This window comes from Phodopus roborovskii, unplaced genomic scaffold (assembly GCF_943737965.1).
Source record: "Phodopus roborovskii unplaced genomic scaffold, PHOROB, whole genome shotgun sequence".
NCBI classification, from domain to species: Eukaryota; Metazoa; Chordata; class Mammalia; order Rodentia; family Cricetidae; genus Phodopus; species Phodopus roborovskii.
In genome coordinates, this window is record NW_026126461.1 from 3045953 (window position 1) to 3065839 (window position 19887).

The window sequence follows — 19887 nt, forward strand, 5'->3', positions numbered from 1 at the left end:
TCACGTTGCAAAAAAGTAAAGCTACAGAAGTTAACTTCCTGAACTCAAGACATTCTGAATCCACAGAAGCTGACACATTCCAGTGTGAGTATAAGGCTTCAAAAATAGACCCAAGTAAAGTGTTCAATGTGAGCCTCTGACTTTAAAAAAAAAAAAAAAAAAAAAGCGCGAAGGCAATTCTGTAGAAAAATAGTCTTGTCAACAATGAAGCCAGAATCATTTGGTTAGATTTCTGTATATTTAAAAAAAATGAACATTGATCCACATCTCACCTCATGTATAAAACTTAATTCAAAATGGACCACAGACCCAGATATAAAGCCTAAGCTTGTAGAAGCCTGCAAGCTAACCTAGCAGACTATCTGTGATCAGGGTACAGATCAGATCATTTAGATACAATATAAAAAGGTCTACAGGAGGCAAGAATAGGTTGGAAATCATCTAATTTATCTGGTTGTGTTGATCAAGTGGGATGGGAGGATGGAAAGACTCTTCCTGATAAGATGGGCTGAATTATAGAATCCTATTGTAATCACAATAAAGAACCACTTGGAGAAGAGCTAACAACACAAAAGCCAGTTTCTACAGATTATCTTGTGGATAACAACAAAGTGATTCTAAAATTTTAATGTAAGGACAAAAGTTCTAGAGGAGCCAGTACAATAAAGAAGGAGGAAGAGGAAAAGGAGATCAGGAACCAGCTCTCTCAAGGCAAACCCACACAGTTATTCAGGATAGTAAAGAAAGGAGGAGAGAAGAAGGGAGGGAGGGAAAAAGGGAGGGAGGAAGGGAGGGAGGGAGAGAGGGAGGCAGGGAGGGGGGGAGGGAGAGAGAAAGGGAGGGAGGGAGGGAGGGAGAGAGGGATGGAGGAAGGGAGGGAGGGAGGGAGGGAGGCAGGGAGGGGGGGAGGGAGAGAGAAAGGGAGGGAGGGAGGGAGGGAGAGAGGGATGGAGGAAGGGAGGGAGGGAGGGAGGAAGGGAGGGAGGGAGGGAGGTTGGTCCCATTCATGGGAAAGTCTAGAAGCCCATCTCCTGGGATTTCCTGAACCAGACACACCAAGGCTGTTCTGTGTTCCTCCTGCCTCAGAGATGCTATACACAACAGCTTCATTAGGTGGAGACTTTTATCTGTCTCTAGGTGTTAATGGGTTGTTATGGCAAAGTCAGGGGACCCAAAGTGCCACCCTAGGGAGTTGCTGTGAACCAGGGACAGGACTTTTCTCAAATCGGTGGTTTCTGACCTTTATCCATGGATCTTAAAGATCCTAAAGGCAAGAACGTATTAGAAAAGTCATTCATTCTGAAGTGCTCACCCAGGAGAGTACCTCTGTCTGGGGACGGTGACTGGCGCTCTTGACCATGGATGTAGCATGAATAGCTGCTTCAAGTTACTGCTGGCTTTGCTTCTCTGCAGTGATGGACTATAGCCTGGAATTGTAAGCCAAATAAACCCTTTTGTCTGGGTATTTTTTTTTTAATCATAAAAATGGAAATGAAACGATGTCATTAAAACAGAGTCTCCTGTAGTCCATGCTGACTTTGAACTCATGATCTAGCCAAAGATTACACTGGACTTCTGTTCCTTCTGCCTCTACCTCCCAATCGCTGAGCTCACAGACATGCACCATTATGGTGATTTGAAAGAAAATGGCCCCCAAAGGGAGTGACACTCTAAGGAGGTATGGTCATGTTGGAGGGAAGGTGTCACTGTGGTGGGCTGGCTTTGAGGCCTGCTATCCTCAGTCTATGCCCAGTGTGGGACACAGACTCCATCTGCCGCCTCAGCTCAAGATGTAGGACTCTCAGCTCCTTCTCCAGCACCACGTCTGCCTGCATAACGCCATGTTCAGCCATGATGATAATGGACTAAACCTCTGAAACAGTAAGCCACCCAATTAAATGTTTTCCTTTATAAGAGTTGCCATGGTCACACTGTCTCTTCACAGTAATAGAAACTCTAACTAAGACAACCATCCTCCCAGCTTTCAACCATTTTTAAAAATCACTGGCTTTGCTTTGGACCACCTTCTCAGAATCTCTCCATCAAGATTTAGCCCACCAGAGGAACTACTTACTAAAGCATCAGAACTGTGCTGACCCGTAAGCTTGGGTCCATTTCTCACTGCGTCTTTCTTATTTATCTTCACCAGTAGAAACTGAGTTCCTCCCTTCCAAAGCACCGGGGACTTCATCTGCAGGTCTACGGGTCAATGTGCAATCTCACTCCCAACATCCAACAGTGACATCACTACCTCGCTGGACTAAAACGTGGCTCACTAGTCTGTGTTTTTCTCTAAAGATTCTGGGAGAAATTCATTGCAGATTCTGGCTATGGATAGGATTCAGCCGCATGTTGTTTGGTTTGCTCTGGTCTGGTCTGGTCTGGTCTGGTTTGGATTGGTTTGGTTTGGTTTTTTTGAGACAAGGGTTCTTTGTATAGCCCTGGCTTTTCTGAAACCAGCTCTCTAGACCAGGCTGTCCTCAAACTCAGAGATCTTCCTGCTTCTGCCTTCCAAGTACTGGGATTAAAGGTGTGTGCCACCACTGTCCAGCCAGTTTCATGTTGTGTGAGACTAAAATACTTCAATTTTTTTCCTTTTGCTGGCTGTCGGTAGGGGCCGCCTTAGGGAACTAGACCTGTCTCCCAGTCCTGGCTCACAGTTTCTGTATCTCAGCCCTAGGGTGTTGAAATGTGTTCGTCATCCTGGCCTCATTTGTATCCTCTCTCACTTTTTTTTTTTTAAAGAGTCATGTGATTAGTCTGGGCTCCCAGGATAATCCAGGATAATCCTTCCATTAAAAACCCTTGTTTAATCAGATCCACAAAGTCCTTTATGCTATGTCGGTTCTTACAGTTGCAGGTTCTGAAGGACTGGTGGGAGCTTTTGAGCGGCATTGCTCTGCCTGTCACAGACCAAAGCTGAGCCCTTTTCTCCCTCGGGAAGGCCGGTGCACACGGTATGATGCTGAGCTGAAAATGAAATCTCCTGGGCATCTCAGGACTGTGGAAATGGATGTGTTGGACTAATCGGTACCCTCTACTCACCATGGTTCTTCCTGGAGTGAACCGTAAGAAGACTGACATTCTGTGAGAGAAGGTGATCATTAGGGGGCCCTGGGGGCCAACTGCAGTGTCATTCAGGGTGACATCTGAACCTCCTCGATTGTCACCACCCCAGCTGAGAACAGTGCCAGCTGGAGCTGTTGAGAACATTGGCATCACTTGACTTCGAGCTATGGCTCTGAGGCCGTGACTACTTGCCATCAAAATAACCAGCTGGCTTCAAAAAAAAAAATAACATTAATTTTTTTGGACAAGCTGTCCAGGAGCAATTCCTCCTAAAACACAATGAGCCAGACAGATGTGTACTTTCCATCCACTGATGTATCTTGTGTCCTAGCAAATAAAGGATGCTAGTTATACAATGGATTTTGGGTACTGGGGAGGCTTTGGTAAGGGTGAATGACACCCCTGTGATCTTGGTTAGACATGGCTGTAATTAAGAAGACAGCTGATATGGGCTGCCGCACCCTTTGGAATATTGATGCGTGGAATTAATTTTATTCTTGTTGTGGCCATCAGCTTCCAAGTCAGTCATCCTTTCCCTTTTTCTCTGTGATGCCAGTGCGTCCCTTGCAGGCTTAGACCACCATTCTTACATGCTATCATCAAACCCTACAGGGGTTGGGGGATAATTCATAGCCATTATTAATCAGTGAAGAGATCTGTGTCTTTAACGGATTTGCCCTCAAACAGAACAGCCAGCCTTTGGGTTTAAATGAATCAAAAGTTTCCCTGAGAGTGATAATGAAAACCCACGAATTCCCAGCCATTTCTTTCACTTTCCTATTGCTACAGGGACAACCCCACTTAGCTTTTCACTAATGCTGTTCTGTCTCCGTGTACATAGCCCTCAGTTCTCATTTGTCAGCCTGCTATGGTTGGTGGCTTTGTATTCTGACGAATCTCATCACATCATCAGCCTCCTGTCGTCCTACCCCCATACCCATCTCTTGGTTTCAATCTCTTCCATAAGCCTGGCTCCTTGCCAGCCTCTCTCATCCCTAAATCCGTCTCATCGTATCCTCTTCCAAAGACCCATCCATCACAGTGGTCCAGGAATATCTGAGGCAGCAGGCAACAAGATGAGTTTGGGATAGGATGGTTCGACCCAAGTCGTTTTGTAAATTTGATAAACTCTAATAATGCATCAACAAGTACTTTTATGAAGCTAGGAAAGTTGACACCAGGAGCTGGAGAGGTGGATCAATGATTAAGAGTATCTCTGTGTATCCTCAAGACTGGGGTTCAAAGGCACCCACACAACAGCCAGACATCTCAAACATCTGTAACACCAGCTTCAAGGGGTCAAGTGTCTGCTTCCCATCTCTGAGCATGCACAGACATGTGTGCATGTCTACATTTATTCACACACAAATAAAATAAATCTTCACTAAGAAAAGAAAAGGTTATGCCAATGATCGTATGGAAAATTAAAGACACAAAATCAGCCATGGAAACACAGAGGGAAAGGAGAAAATCTGTAACAAACTTGCTACCAGTGTGTTGCTCTAGCCTTCCTGCAGCTGTCCAATCTTTAATCAATTCAGATGAGGTGTGCAGGGCACAGTGTGGCCAGTGGCCAGGGTAAAGTACAGAACTAGAGGATTCACTGTCAAGAGCAAGAGCTGTCAGTACACAGAGACACTGGGTTTAGGTAACTTTCTATAGGTTTTTCAAGTTTGGGGGCAGACTTCTAGGGGCCATTTTTTTTCTGGGCAGGTGACTGACAGACCTATCTAGATTAACACTTAAGAGAGGAGATGAAAGTATGTCTGTTCTGTTCTTTACTGAAAATCGCCCTACTAGATAGTAAGACTTTCTTATAAGCTGTCCCTCGATAGAGTTATTAAAGAAACCAAAATTTACTACCCATTTAAAATTTTTTCTTAGCAGAGAGAGATGGGGGAGGGGGAATGACTAGAGATTGGGTGTAGTACATTGAAAGAACCTTAACTGTGTATAAATTCAGCCATGAGATATTGGAACCTTAGAGACAGATATTTGAGAAAACAGAAGGAAAAGAGGCCGTGTGTTTATGGGTTTGAAGGGCTTATAGTGCACACATGTTCATAATCGCTCTGTTCATCTGTGGGATTTGTGCAAATACAAGTGAATACAATAATTCAAGAAAAAATAATAGATGCACAGTTTGACACTGAGACCCAGGGGGTGATTTTCCTGGTAAATAAAAGGCTGTTTCATGCTGTCTGTACAGGCAGGAAAAAACAGAAGCCGGGTATTTGGGGAAACAGTAATGTTCACGCAGTGAGAATGAAGGTTAAGGTGGAAAGTAAGAACATCAAGAGATGCCCTGCGGTCTGGAACTAGAGGCAGTACTGGGGTGCGGGAAGGGCACTTATTGCTTTGGAAGAAGAAACTAACCTGTGAGAGGTGCAGAGCCGAAGGGAGAGCTGTTCACTGTTCTTCTCTGCAGAGCCAGTTGGGGGAACCTTGAAGTTGATAGGCCTGAGAGAAGTCCCAGGAGACATTGGGAGGGGAATTTACACTCACTGCAAAGTTATACAAAGCACAAGCAAAACCTGTCTGCTTCAAACGGCAACTTAAAGCTGTGTGTGTGTGTGTGTGTGTGTGTGTGTGTGTGTGTGCTTGCACGTGTGTCATGTGTGTGCAGGTGCCTTCGGAGGCCCTAGAAATGGAGTTATCAGTGGATATGAGCCACATGACTTGAGTTCTGGGAACTGAACCCTGATCTTCTGCAAGAATAGCTCTTAACTTCTGAGCTGTCTCTTCAGCCCCCCCCCCCACACTTCATGTTTTGCTGTGAGAAACTAAAAGTCTCAATAAATGGAGATACATGTTTCAAAAGTAAATAAATGAAGCTACCCTGAGTTTTCATTCCTCACACATCAGACTGACCAAACACGTGACAGAGCTATGTACTGTGAAAACCAGGAGGAACCCAGCCTCCTGCATTTTACCAAGAATGCAAGTTGGCTGGGGGGCTGTGGTACAGCTCGGTTGGTATGGCATTTGCCTAACATGTACAAGGCCATGGTTTCAGTCCCTAGTACCATGAAAAGGAATGAAGGGGAGAATCTGACAATGTCTAACAAAGCTATGTGTGTGCTATCTTTTGACCTGTTGGTCTGAAGTCAAAGTTATTCACTATAGTGGTCTGCAATGGCCAAGATATCAGCACCCGGATACCCACACCCAGGACTGTAATTAATGAGCACAGTATAGCAAGAAGTGGAATTGGATGCAACTATAAAGACAGTTCAAAAAAAAAAAAAAAAGGTAGAGAGATGTTCCCAGAAGTCATTACTAAATAAAACCAGAATTCCTTCAGTTAAGACCAGGATGGTCAGGGCTGGGGAGGCCTTGTTTTCCTGTTTGTTTGGGGTATTTACCATAGCTGGAAAAAATGGCTTCTCATCCATTAAAAATAAGTAGAATAAAAAATAAAATAAATAGAAAACTTCTATGTGGCTATTTATATATTTTAACATTCAAATTTTGTTAAGCAACTGTTGCACGGTTTAAGGGGTCATGAGCCCATTAATAACATTCCACTTAGGAGACATAAGCAGGCAGATCTCTCTGTATTCCAGGCCAGCCTGGTCTACATAGTGAGTTCCAGGACAGTCTGGAGTATGTAGAGAGGTCCAATATCAAAAAAGAAAAACAATAAAGTAAAAAACTAAACACATGAAGGTTTTCTAGGAAAGGTTTGGAGAAGAAAGTTGACCAGAAATTGTCATACTGCAGTAATATGACTTATGGTAATATGGCTTTAATATAAATAGGTAGAAAAATAGATAATAGATAAGATAGATAATGAAGGTAGGTAGATAGAAATACAATACAGATTATAGAAGATAAATAATACTGATAAGTGAATGACAGATGATAGATCAACACTTAGATTGACAAATGATAGATATAATAGAAGATAAATGGCAGTGATAAATTGCAGATAGGTAGACAGAAGATAGATGATAAAGATAGATAACAGATTGTATAGAGAGAAATAAATAGTAGATTGATAAATGATAGCTAATAGATGATAGAGGTAATAGACTGACATGATAAATAGATGATGATAGAGATCTTTGGTGGATGGTAGTTAGATTGGTAGATGATGGATAGGTGGTGGCCTAAAAGGTGACAGACAGATAGATGATAGGTTGACCGATGACAGATAGATACTTTTCTTTTGCTTTGTCTGCACTAGGATGCGGAAACTAGTGATCCTTTCCAAGTGCCGTGACTGGCTCTGAAGAACTAGACTGCAGGAAGTGTCTGGTCTTCAGAACCAAAGCTGGGAAACTGCATATAAGTCTGCAAAGGCTTCTGCTTGGAGCTAAGGAGGAGCACAAAGGACACAGGGCATCAGAAGGCCTCCCCAGGTTCCACAAGCCAAACATGGGTTATTGGAGCATCAAAGCAAATAATGAGAAGCAACCATCTCTCATGACAGCAATTGGAGCAGGAGTCCTGCCTAGCCCATGAGACCGAGGATATTGGAGCAGCAGCTACCAGGCCCAGAGGGCTCTTCCATGGCACAAGCAGGCCTGAGACAGATGAGTCCTCTTGGCTTATCAGACAAAGGGGGACGAAAGTGTCCCCTGTATGAGTGTTTGCTTCTTTAACCATCACCATCAGGTAAGTGCCATCTTGAGAGATGCAGGGACATGTTAGCAACAGCTTCCAGGATAGAAGTATTGCTTAGTCACTTTTAAGGACAGTTTAATGGCAGGTGGATGTGGAGGAAAACAGCCAGTGTTCTGTTGCAAGCCAGCAGGCCATGGGGTAGGGGCAGCGCCTAGACAGATCCACCCTCAGACATCATTAGGATTCATCAGGACAGGCCCTTGCCTCCTCGACAGCATGCGGTTTTAAACCCCCAGTCACATTCTGGGGCTCTTGCACGGCCAGTGTCTCCTGTGCTTTGCAGTGGTTTTGTTTGTTGTTTTTATTGTATCAGATGTCTCTTGTCACTGCTCAGATAGGGTGGCCACTGCATGGTCAATCTCACCACCTACAATGCCCCTCCTGAATGACATAAAGGAGAGCAATGACATCCTACCAGAGATGACTAATTTATACTGATTCCGTAACCTAGGAGCGTCCCCACCGCTGATCCCAGCTCTGTATGCCCTCGTTCCTGGAAGTCAGCCTGGTAGGGAATTCAATTAACCGTGCACCCTGGAGGGATAATTTCCACAGTCCTTATGACTAGGGCACAGATTGGCAGCACAGAGAGAGATGGAGACTGCGGTTTCCACACAACCCTTGGTGTCTCATACGCAGCAGCCCGGGTGGGAGGGTAGGGAGGGGTGGGGGAAGGGATGAAGGCTCTGTTGTAGTTCATCTGTCACCTCGCAAGTCCTGCTTTCCTGTCCACTCCTTGATTACCATCTGTCTTAGCTACAAGGCTCTGAAAATTCCAGTTCTGTGTTCCCTGGTTTGGGATCCAGACATGACAGGTGAGCTTCCCCTTCCTGTCCGACCCCCTCCCGCCATGTCCCAGGGATCAAAGTCAGGTGGTCAGACTTGAAGGCTTTGCCCACAGAGCCATCTCACCAGGCCCCCCAAATACTGTTGTCCTGAAAGTAGAAGTCCACCTGTCTAAGGTAACAAAGGGGACAGTGGAGGGGGGAGGGAGAGGCATGAGTGGTGTGTTCCAAGTGCAACATGAATATGTCCTTATGGGACATACACACTGAATAAATGCAGAAACAAATCAATAGAACAAACGTTTTCAACGCTGTCTGTGTTCATCTTCCTTTCTTTATGAATTATTAATTACTACATTTATTGCTCCAGCCTCCCCCCAAAAGTATAAGAAGCAAAACCCAAATAGACTAATGAGGTTATATCAAACTAAGAAACTCTCAGACTGCAAATATCAGTGCAATGAACAGGCAACCTCCAAAGTGGGAAGATCCCAGTAAAGTCTTCCTTTCCCTTTAAAATGAAAACACATCTTCTCGGAAGAGCTGTATAACCACAGTGGAGAAAGCAGAAGATATTGCCCAAAGCTCCAGAGCCACACATGAATGCTTACCCTTTGTTGAAGCTGTTTTTACCCAGCCTGCTGTTCACCTTTTGATTTTAGTATAATATTTGATCTTCGTATAATATTCTATATGTAGTACTATAATATAAAATAGTATAATTTTGATTTTAGTATAATATTTAGTATAATACTCCTAATTTCTCATTTTTACCCATTCAGATAAAACTTTTAAACTTAAAAGAAAAATCATTTCTCCGCCACAGTGGTCAGATTTTACTTCTTATTGTATTTCATTTAGTGCATGTGTGTGTCTGTCTGTGCACGTACCACAGTATGCAAGTAGAGGTCAGAGGACAACCTGCCAGAGCCAGTCGTCTTCTTCCACCACGTGGGTCCCAGGCCATCAAACTCAGGTCATCGAGGTTACTGGCAAGTGCCTGTACCTGCAGACTTCTACGCAAGCATGAAGACCGTTAGTTGGATCCTTAGCTCCCAGTTAAGCATCTGAGTGTGACTGACAACTCTGGGAGATGTGGGCAGAGGGAGAAGGAAGGCTCCCTGAAGCTCACTGGCCAGTCAGCCCAGCTAATTAGTAAGCATTAGGTTCAGTGAGACCCTACCTGAAAAAATAAGGTGGAGAAATATGGACAACATCAAACTCTGGCTTACATACACACACACACATGATCATGCATGTGCACATACACACATGCACACACACACATACACACATGTGCACACACACACATGCACACACACACATACACACATGTGCACACACACACATGCACACACACGGGGCTACAAACACATGCACTCACAGCCAAATAATACTAATAATCACTAAGATCCTAGAACTAGACTTTCCACCTTTCACCTCTCTGGAGAGCTTATCCACACAGTGTGATTGATGCCCCAAGGAAAAAGCCCTCACCTTCACAACCTCCATCCTATGGGGGAGCAACTCAGATTTCTGACTCATTTCTAGGTGCTTTTGCTTTGCTTGGAATTTTGACTCTTAAGAAACATTAAACATAGGAGGAGGATGTCTTAGTTAGGGTTTCTATTGCTGTGGGAAGAAAGGGTATATTTTACTCAGATCCATTTAATAGTTCATCCTAAAGCAATGAGGGCAGGACTCAATCAGGGCAGGAAGCTGGAGGCAGGAGCTGATGCAGAGGTCATGGCTTGCTCCACTGAAGAAAATGTCTTACTGACTTGCCTACAACCTGATCTTAGGGAGGTATGTTCTCAACTGAGGTTCCCTTCTCCCAGATGAGTTCAGCCTGTATCAAGCTGACATAAAACTAGCCAACAAAGAGGGTATTGTCAAATGTAAAAAATAATAACGTATCTGTTTGAGGGCTGAAGAGATACCTCAGTGCTTAAGAGCACTTGCTAATTTTTCTAACACAGGATACAAATTCAGGCCCCTGCACCCATATGGTTACTCAAGCTCCAGGGGATCCAATATCTCTTTTGCAGGCACCTTTACTCACACATGCCCCTGCAACATAAGCACACACATACCACAATTTAAAATAAAATTAATCTTTAAAACTATGCTTTATGAAGATTAATGAGTTAATGTTTATACAGAACTTTGGAAGGCTGGTAAGGGTTGTTTTTAATATCCAAGTCATAATCACACGTTTTTAAATACCCTCTTCTGTTCTGGAACCAGAGAGCTCATTGTTATTCATTAATTACCAGTTAAAAGGACACGTGACTACAGCTGTCACCCTTCTGTTTCTTGGGGAGCTGTTGATATTTTAAAAGACTGATCGTTGGGGTGGGGGGAAATAACCTGGGCCAGGGTAGTTTTTGTCCTCCATCAAGGCTTTGCTGTCTCCTGCCTCCACCTACAGCATTGTCTCCCGTGGCCCCCACTTTATTATCCCTGGTGAGTATGCTGGAGAGTGGGCTTGAAAGCTCAAGGTCATGTGCACTGAGACTCCACAGTAAAAGCCACAGACCTCCTCCCAAGAAAAATGGGTCCACAGCATTTCTCAGGGGCTGTAGAGCAAGGGGCGCCCACTCCAGAACCCTTGCCTAAGGGCCCCAGATAGTCTCAAGCTTTCTTCCAGCTCTTGAGTTTTGCAGATTCAAGTTGAGGGGGCCTCCCTAGGGATGGAGACAGAGGAGCTGGACCAAGGCACCAGCCAGTCCAACCTGCAGCCTGCCCTTTGCATATGTCTCAGGGTTTCATTCAATAAGACTTGAGGGTAAAAGAAAAGGTTAATCAGCTCAGCTGCGGGTGTGCCTGGTGCGGAGTGTGCCTTATATTTTCCTCTAGGGTAGTCCGTATTCCCTTGTTCTGACTGTGTCTGACTGCCTTGGGACAGGACTACCAGGTCACACATGCTGCCTCCCTAGCAAGAGGCCCGGGGTTCATTCTCCTAATCATCCCATGCAGGAGGGACCACTGTCCCTTGCCTCTTCCAGTCCAGTCCTTCTTACTCCGCCCTCAGTGGCTCAGAGACCTCACAAACCTACGCCCCACTGAACTTCGTCCCGCGCATATTGGCTGGGCACACTTGCCCTTCAATCATTAAACGTTTCAGCTCTAAGTCACAGAAACTCACCCACTCTCCATGTCTATCATCTCTCCCAACACAAACATTTAGGAACAAATCAGAGCAGAGGCAGATTTCAAAAGCAAAAATTCAATGTGGATTTAACCAGTCTTGGGCTGTCTCAAGGAGTAGGCAGCCAGGATCATCTCAACTTCCCTCCCTTCACTTCCGTGGTCCACATCGCAGACTCCCGGGATTTATAAGAAAACATGGGCCCCTGGGCAGAGCTGACCTCTTGTTCTCAACCCCAAAGCCAAGGGACACACATCGCAGTTGCTACCTTGAATCAGATACCCACTGAGGACCCAGCCCAGTCAGCAGGTGGGTCACATGGAACTACCATGGTAACTGTCATGAGGAGCAAGAAATGGAAGAGAGGGCACATGCACAACACTGGGGGGGGGGAACATAAGATGGGACAAGCTCCTAGCTCCCCCTCTTCCTCACATCCTGCCATCCCAAGCCATAGTCCATAGCAATCATTCACAAATAGTTCTCACCTGTCTTTGTGTGTGTATGTTTGTATGTGTGAGCCCATTCATCATGTGTGTGCAGGTGCACTTGTACATGTGCACATGTCTGTTCATACACACATGGAGGCTGGAAGTCAGCTTGGGGTGTCATTCTTCAAGAGTCTTGTTTTGTTTTTTTTTTTTTTAAGACAAGGTCTCTAATCAAGCTGGAACTTCCCAAGCAGAATATACCCTGCACTGGGTTTATAAACCTGTGCCTGTGTCCAGCTTTTTAATGTCGGCTCTGAAGACCCAACTCTGACCCCCCATGCTCACAAGGCTAACTCTTTACTGACTGGACCATTTCCCCATCCTCATGAATAGCTTAGAGAGAATGAGCTCCCCCAAAGTTCTCTGATCGGAACCTCTCTGTGCAGATTACGGAACTGGTCCAGCTGGGAAACTGAGGTTTAAATACATCTTCCAAATCTGTCACATCCACCAAGGAATGGTCCCTGCAACCTGGCACATCCCAGTTTGAGGCTCACCTCTGTTTATGCAAAGGGAAGTTTGTCCAAAGTTACTAACACAGACCTGAGGAAGTCGTAGCCTGACTTCCTGAGGGGAACTTCTTTAATGAGACACAAATTTCTGCCCCCTTTTGTCACTTTCCAACTCTACAGGCCATAGAGTTCATGTGCCCAGATCTGCCCCTTGATGTCCCATTCACCTGCACATGCCCAGCTGCTGGCATGCTCCAAACGTGAAAATACTTTCAAGGCCTCAACAAAGAATCCTGCTCTACAAAAATTAAGGCATTTCTGGATCAGGGCAATTCTGTATCTCTCTGATTTCCTGGATGACTTTTGCACTTCTCTGATCTCTGAAGACACCTCTCAGAGTAAGTTATTTTTATTTTTTAATGTAGCAGAGGCTAACCTTGAACTTTTGATCTTCCTTCCTCCACCCCACCCCCCATGCTCTGATTATAGGAATGAGCTGCCGTGTCTGACCTCAGGGTAATTCTTAATCTCACATCTTTTCATTGCCTTCCCAAAGCTCTGTCCTTGTCTGTCCTAAGGACCCTGCCATCTGAACGCATCCCTGGCTCCATAGCCCTCTCTTGCTTGCCCTCTTTTCCTCTCTCTCCATATGAGGATGCTTCGGGCTGAGCCAGGGAGTTTTTTTAAGAGAAGCTTTTTAATTGTTTTCATCTCTATGACAAGTTTCATTTGTTAACAACGGAAAAATTGATGAGGCAGAATATACAAGCAAGAAGGATAGTATTTTCAAAAAAGGTTTCATATATTGGAAATCAACAGCAAGACAGACCAATTTAAACAATATCCTCCAGGCTGAATTTATACACAATATCCTTTATCACTGTGTTATTTGATATCAACATTACAGCTGCCATCTCCAGGAATTGAATAAGATGTGTGAGAGTTGCTTTTTTACTGTATGCTCTTTGTTCCAGTCTGCAGGCTCTGAGATATGATGACCTCACAAGCAAAAAATGAGCAGAGTGACTCAACCATTCCCAGAGAAGGAACCCGCTAGTAAAATGTCCATGTCTCCACACTGCCGTGGAAAACAACAGGCATGGGGCAGGGGTGGGCCTGGATTTATCAGCCAGCCAGCATCATTCTCCAGCCAGAAACTACCATGCATCCCAGAACTGGGGAGGTAGAGACAGGCAGGTCCCTGGAGCTTGCTGGCCAGTCAGGCTAACCTGCTTGACAGCTGTGAGAGATCCTACATAGGAAGGGAGGGAGGGAAGAAAGGAGGGAGGGAGGGAGGAAGGGAGAGAGGGGAAGAGGTTATCTTTGACCCCTTGACTCCCACCCATGTGCATATGCATGTAAACACACACACACACACACACACAAGCACGCACACACACCTGAACACAAATACACACAGCAAGAAAATATTATATAAAGATAGAGAGGTGGCCCAGCAGTTAAGAGCATTGGCTGCCCTTCCAGAGGACCCAGGTTTGATTCCCAGCACCCACATGGCAGCTCACACCTGTTTTTAACTCCAATCCCAGGGGATTCGATGCTCTCTTCTGGCCCCCGGGAGTACTACATACATGTGGTACATATAAATGGAGGCAAAACACTGATGAATAAAATTAAAATAAATAAATCTTTAAAAAATATTTTACTATTGGTATTAAGCTTTTTAACATTCAAAAGACGTATACAATACCCTGATCTGTCCATGCAGCATGGATAGCACCTTAAATTACATAAAAAGATCACCACTCACTGTACACATTTATGAAAATATATTGAACCCAATCAAGACATATAATTAATCTAATTTAGCTAAAGGTGAAGCAACCCTATAAAGCCAGGTCCAAGAACAGAACCATACTGTAGGATGCTCTGATGCCGTAACTTCTCCAACGAACACAGAGACTGTTGAAGCAAATAGGACTCTTTAGAGCTGACTGACTGACAGCTGCACGGCGAACTCACCCAAATTATGAGCACACCTGAACCTTAGCTGTTTCTGGCTCTTCAAGCATAAAAACTATGTGCAGGGTTGATGCACTTCAGTTAGCAAAGAAGCAGGACAACAGAAGCCAAAACGCATGGTTAGTACATTCAGGGTTATTCCCAGCTGAATTCTGGGGCCATTGACTTAGCCTTTGTTTCTGCTTTGGCAGGTGGGCAAGGCCTTCGCTTCTGTTTTGGCAGGCCTTGCTGCCTACATGCTGAGTTCCAAGGCCTGAATGGGCTTTTATCATGGTGCCAGTTGTGCTAAGGTCTGGGGATCCACTAAGGTCTAAGATCCTGTTACAATAAAGTTACTATAAGGGCTCTTCACAGTTTTTCAAATTATCTTAATTTTGGATATGTCAAATATGTCCTTATTAATTTGCTTCTTCGTTTGTAACAACAAAATACTCTGACCAAAAGCAATTTGGGGTGAGAAGGATTTATTTGGCTTAAATGTCCACATCACGGTCCATCATTGAGGGAAGTCAGGGAAGGAACCTGGAGGCAGGAGCTAAAGCAGAGGCCATGGAAGAACAAGATTTATTGGATTTCTCCCAGGGCTTCCTCGGTAGGCTTTCTTATAGAACCCAAACCACCAGCCCAGGGATGGACCCTCCCACATCAATCATTAATCAGTAAAATACCCCACAGATGTGCCCACAGGCCAGTGCAATGGAGGCAATCCCTCAACTGGGATTTCTTCTTCCCAGATGACTCTAGTTTGTGTTGAGTTGATGAAGCCTGGCTAGCACACCTCCTTGTTTTTTTTCTGCTTGATCTACATTTTCTTGGAATCTTAGTAAGATTCAAATTTAAAAACAAAACAAAAAAACAAAACAAAACAAAAACAAAACAAAACAAAAACAGAGTTAACTAATATGCAACCATCAGCCAACTGATATACCCAGGTTGATCATGAAGGTTCTGGAGTGTGACTCTCCCATCTTCTCGGGCACACAAGGCCACTCTCACTTCCAAGTGGCCTTTCTCTTTAGCTCCATTAACTATCTTGCTGGACGCTGGGCTAATTCCAGAAACTCATTTGGCTGCCAATAAAGAAAGTGAAAAGTGATGCACAAAGCGTGGCTGTGTGATGGGGACGTCAACTCTAACAAAGGGAAGTTTAATGTCATCCACTAGGATAGGCTGATCAAGAGTGAGGCTTGGGATACCTCAATGTCGGCTGTAAATGCCCAACATCCCAAGACCTGTCTAGCAGCCTGACAGGCTGTCTGTGAGCTTGGGGACTTGGCAACTTTACCTTGCTGATCAATGCCAGCCATCTTTCCAACTGTCACTTGTCCTTACTGCCTTGCTGTTTGGAGTTGACCATGATCTGTGAATAAAGTTTGCACAAAGCACCCTGAGGTGCTTTCTCTGTAAAGGGTGTAGACAGCCAGCGTCCAGTGTTGCTTCCCTGGTCCCCCTAGGGTGACACTGTTGTGCCATTGAAGCTGCCGGCAAGACTTTGTAGAGATTGTCCTGAACCCCAGGGGTCTAGGAAAGGAGGGGCCCACATGGTTGGAATGGGCTTGAGACAGCTTGTCACTGGTCATAAGAGCCTGTTACAACATTGATAAAATGTAAAAAATGTAAAATAAAAAAAATAAATGAAATGCCTCCAGGGCTTTTGCAAGCCAGCTGTTCAGCCATTGGCAGCTAGAAGTCAGCATGATGGGAACATCTAAACCACCAAACTCAGTCTGCAAATGCAAGGCAAAACTGTGGGAATACAGGCTGGAGAGGTGGCTCACAACCAAAAATATAAAACTTTGGGGTTGACTCCCTCCCGCAAGGAAAACAATTCTCAAACCATTAACACTTACCAGCACCAATAGCAATGGGTCATCTCTTGGCTACCAGGAGCATCTGACATGTAGACTCTAATTGTTTTCCTGGGCATCAGATTTCCCAGATGGAAGCCAAGGACTCCATCAGAAGTAATTCTTCCAATTGGCACCAGAAAACAGGACTCCCTTCTGCTCTTTGCATTAGGTAAAATTGCATAATAGATATCTGGGCCAGGCTGGATACAAGGTTGCATCTTAGTTTCCTTTCATTTTCTAGATTGTTGTGCTGAGGACTGATGGAACCATCTGGAAGGCAAAGGTGCAGCTGAGTAAGTGGCCATTCAATAGTCCATTTCCTGCAGAAGAGGTGAACTGCTGAACACTTAAATGACATCCAAGGTTAATTCCAGGACAAGTTGGTAGCAAATGCATTAAAGGTGAATTAAACTCTCCTCCCAGTACAGCCTTGAACTTAACTCTTGCCATGAAGCCCACCCATCCTATCTCTGACCCCAGGACATGCTTCTGCTTAGCTAAAGGCTTTCTGATAGAAAATCAGATCCTTTAGGGAACCATAGACTGTCCGGAAGTGATGTATAAATACCCAGGGACAAGTGGTGTGTAAATACCCTGGGGCCGTGTCCAGGGTTCTTCCTTGATGTGCCCAGAGTCCCAAGCTGCTGAAGGTACAGTGTCATTCATTGGCTTTGTAAACCGGCCCTGTCGGGTTTCCTCCCTCCCCATTGCATACCTCCATTCCTCACTAGTACTTCCTGGAACCACCTCCCCCACAAAATTCCTAGACAGGGACCCTGACCCCACACAGGGCTTGCCTCCAGAGCATCCAACTGACATGTCTTTCACTGAAGTGTGTTCATCCACCTCTGGTCTCCTGTGCCTCCCAGCTCATTAGGTGCCAGACTTCACAGAGATAGAGGGGCATAGCATGGCTCGTGGGGCTCCTAGTACATCAGGACCCAGGGCAGGGTGTTGGCTTCATCCTCAGACATACACTTCCTTCCAACAGACTCCTCAAGTCTAAACCCTCCACCTGTTTTCAGCCTGGAGACTGAGTAGAGGACCTTGACTGGCAGGCTTTGTAAGGGTTTTTGTACAAGGAGATACAAGGAGGGCTTTTGTTATCATCAGCAGCTTCAATAGCTATGGAGAAGTTTACAGCCCACAATTTCCTCCTTGATGGGCCATTTAAAAGTAAATCCAAGACATCTCATTGTTTCCCCTCTGACTATCCAAATAGGTACCACCAAGATGTGATCTCCTAAAACCAGCAATACAAGATCTTCTGTTAAAACACACAGCCAAACCCATTCTTGCAGTGAAAGACTCCTAGTATTTCCCTAGGCTCAGGAGCAAGGCAAAGAGGTCTGCTTCTCATTTCTCTATCCAACGTCATACAAGAGAGTCTAATCAAAGTAATCATGCAAGAAAGAGAAACAAAAATGACCCAGAATGGAAAAGAAGTAAAACAGTAAACGGCACAATACTGTAACTAGAAAACAAAAAAATTTACCTAAAGAAAGTCTAGCTAGCGAATGGACTTAACAAGAATTCAAGATATAGGACCACATTAAAAGATCAATTTTATTTCCTACATTAGCAATGAGCAGGCTCTACATAAATTATGGGGAAATTTTTATTTATAATAGCATGAAAATTATAAAACACTCAGTCATAAATTTAACACCATAGCTGGGTGTGGTAGCACATGATTTTAATCCAAGAAGTTGGTAGGCAGAGGCAGTTGGATCTCTGTGAGTTTTAGGCCAGCCTGCTCTATATAGCAAGTGCAAAACAGTGAGGGTTATGTAGAGAGAACTTGTCTCAAAAAAAAAAAAAAAAAAAAAAGAAAAGAAAAGAAAAGGAAGAAGGAAGAGAAAAAAATCAAAGGAAGGAAAGAGAAAGAGAGAACAAAAACAAATACAAGGCTTGAGTACTAGGAACTATAAAAATAAGACTGGAATTTTAAAAGTTATATAAACATGTTTATGTATCCATTTAATATTAATTAAATGGCATAACTCATCACTGATGGAGGAATGTCCTTCTGTATGTATGTTTCTCTTATTGGTCGATAAATAAAACAGACTGATTGACTAGTAACTGGGCAGAAAGTATAGGCAGGGCTACCTGAATGCTGGGGAGAGGAAGGCAGACAGAAGTCGGTAGGGAGAAACCATGTTGCTGAAAGAGTAACATGCCAAATTACAGGTAAGCCACAATCTCGTGGCACTACACAGTTTAATAGAAATGGGTCAATACTTAAGAGAGAGCTAGCCAGTAAGAAGCCTAAGCCATTGTCCAGTCTTCGTGTATTTATTTGGTGCTGAAGGGCAGTGGGACCAGGCACTACACCTCACAAATGATGTACAGATCCAAGGTGATTCTTTCGAAAATCCTAGTTTCCTTTTTTGCAGAAAATAGAGATGCTGTCCTTAAAATGAATGATTGCAGCCCAATGCTTTAAAATGGAGAATAATTAAAAAAAAAAAAAAACTAAAAATGGAAATAAGATTGGAATAAACTTTTTTTTTTTTTTTTTTTTTTTTTTTTTTTTTAGACAGGGTTTCTCTGTTTTGCTTTGGAGTCTGTCCTGGAACTAGCTCTGTAGACCAGGCTGGCCTTGAACTCACAGAGATCCGGAATAGACTATTCTTTAAAATAATGTGCCAATAATGGCCCCTCTGCATGTAAAAATGATCAATTGTATCAGCCCATAAGAAAACGTATATCAATAGTGAAATGCCGAGAGTCTTGGGAAATGGGATAAAAATGTTCTAAGACCAGACTGTGGTTATAGCTATAGCTTTGGGAATATTAAAATCACCAAACTGTACATGGAAGAAGTTTACATTGTAGGGATTGTATACCAATATGGAGGTATGCATACCCACATGGAGGTATGTATGTCAATATGGCGGTATGTATGTCAATATGCTCTGTCTGGAAAGGGAGACTTGGAGCATCAGAGGATTTGCTGCTCTCTTTGGAGACAGGGGATCAAGGTGAGAGGAGGCCTTTAAGGGAAGACCGCAGGAAACAGGAGCCTCGTTCTTGCAAGCACCAGGAACTGAGCCTAGCCAACAACTGGGAAGGGAGGGCACAGCCACAGAAATGTGGCCTTGGTCTCCCAGAGAACTCAGCCAGCCCTCTCAGCCCCTCCACACCAGTGAGCAGCTAGTGAATGGGAGCTGTGTGGCTCTGGTTTTGAGAGTCTGAGTGTCACTGTGAGACTCATACTGGCCTGGAACCCTAAGACTCGAGTGATCCTCCTGCCTCAGCTTCTCCAAAAGCCCCTGAGGTATTTAGAATAGGCAGAGCTCTGCACCTGGCTAAGGAGGGCTAGTTTAAGCTGCCACAATCTTCCGGTCAAAGCAAGAGTGGGAGATAAGCATAGCCGACCGACCGCTTGGTGGCCTGCACTTTCATTGTCTCGCAACAGAGCTTTTAATAGAGGTCTGTAAACCCACAAAGGGTTTTCAAGGGAGAATCAGG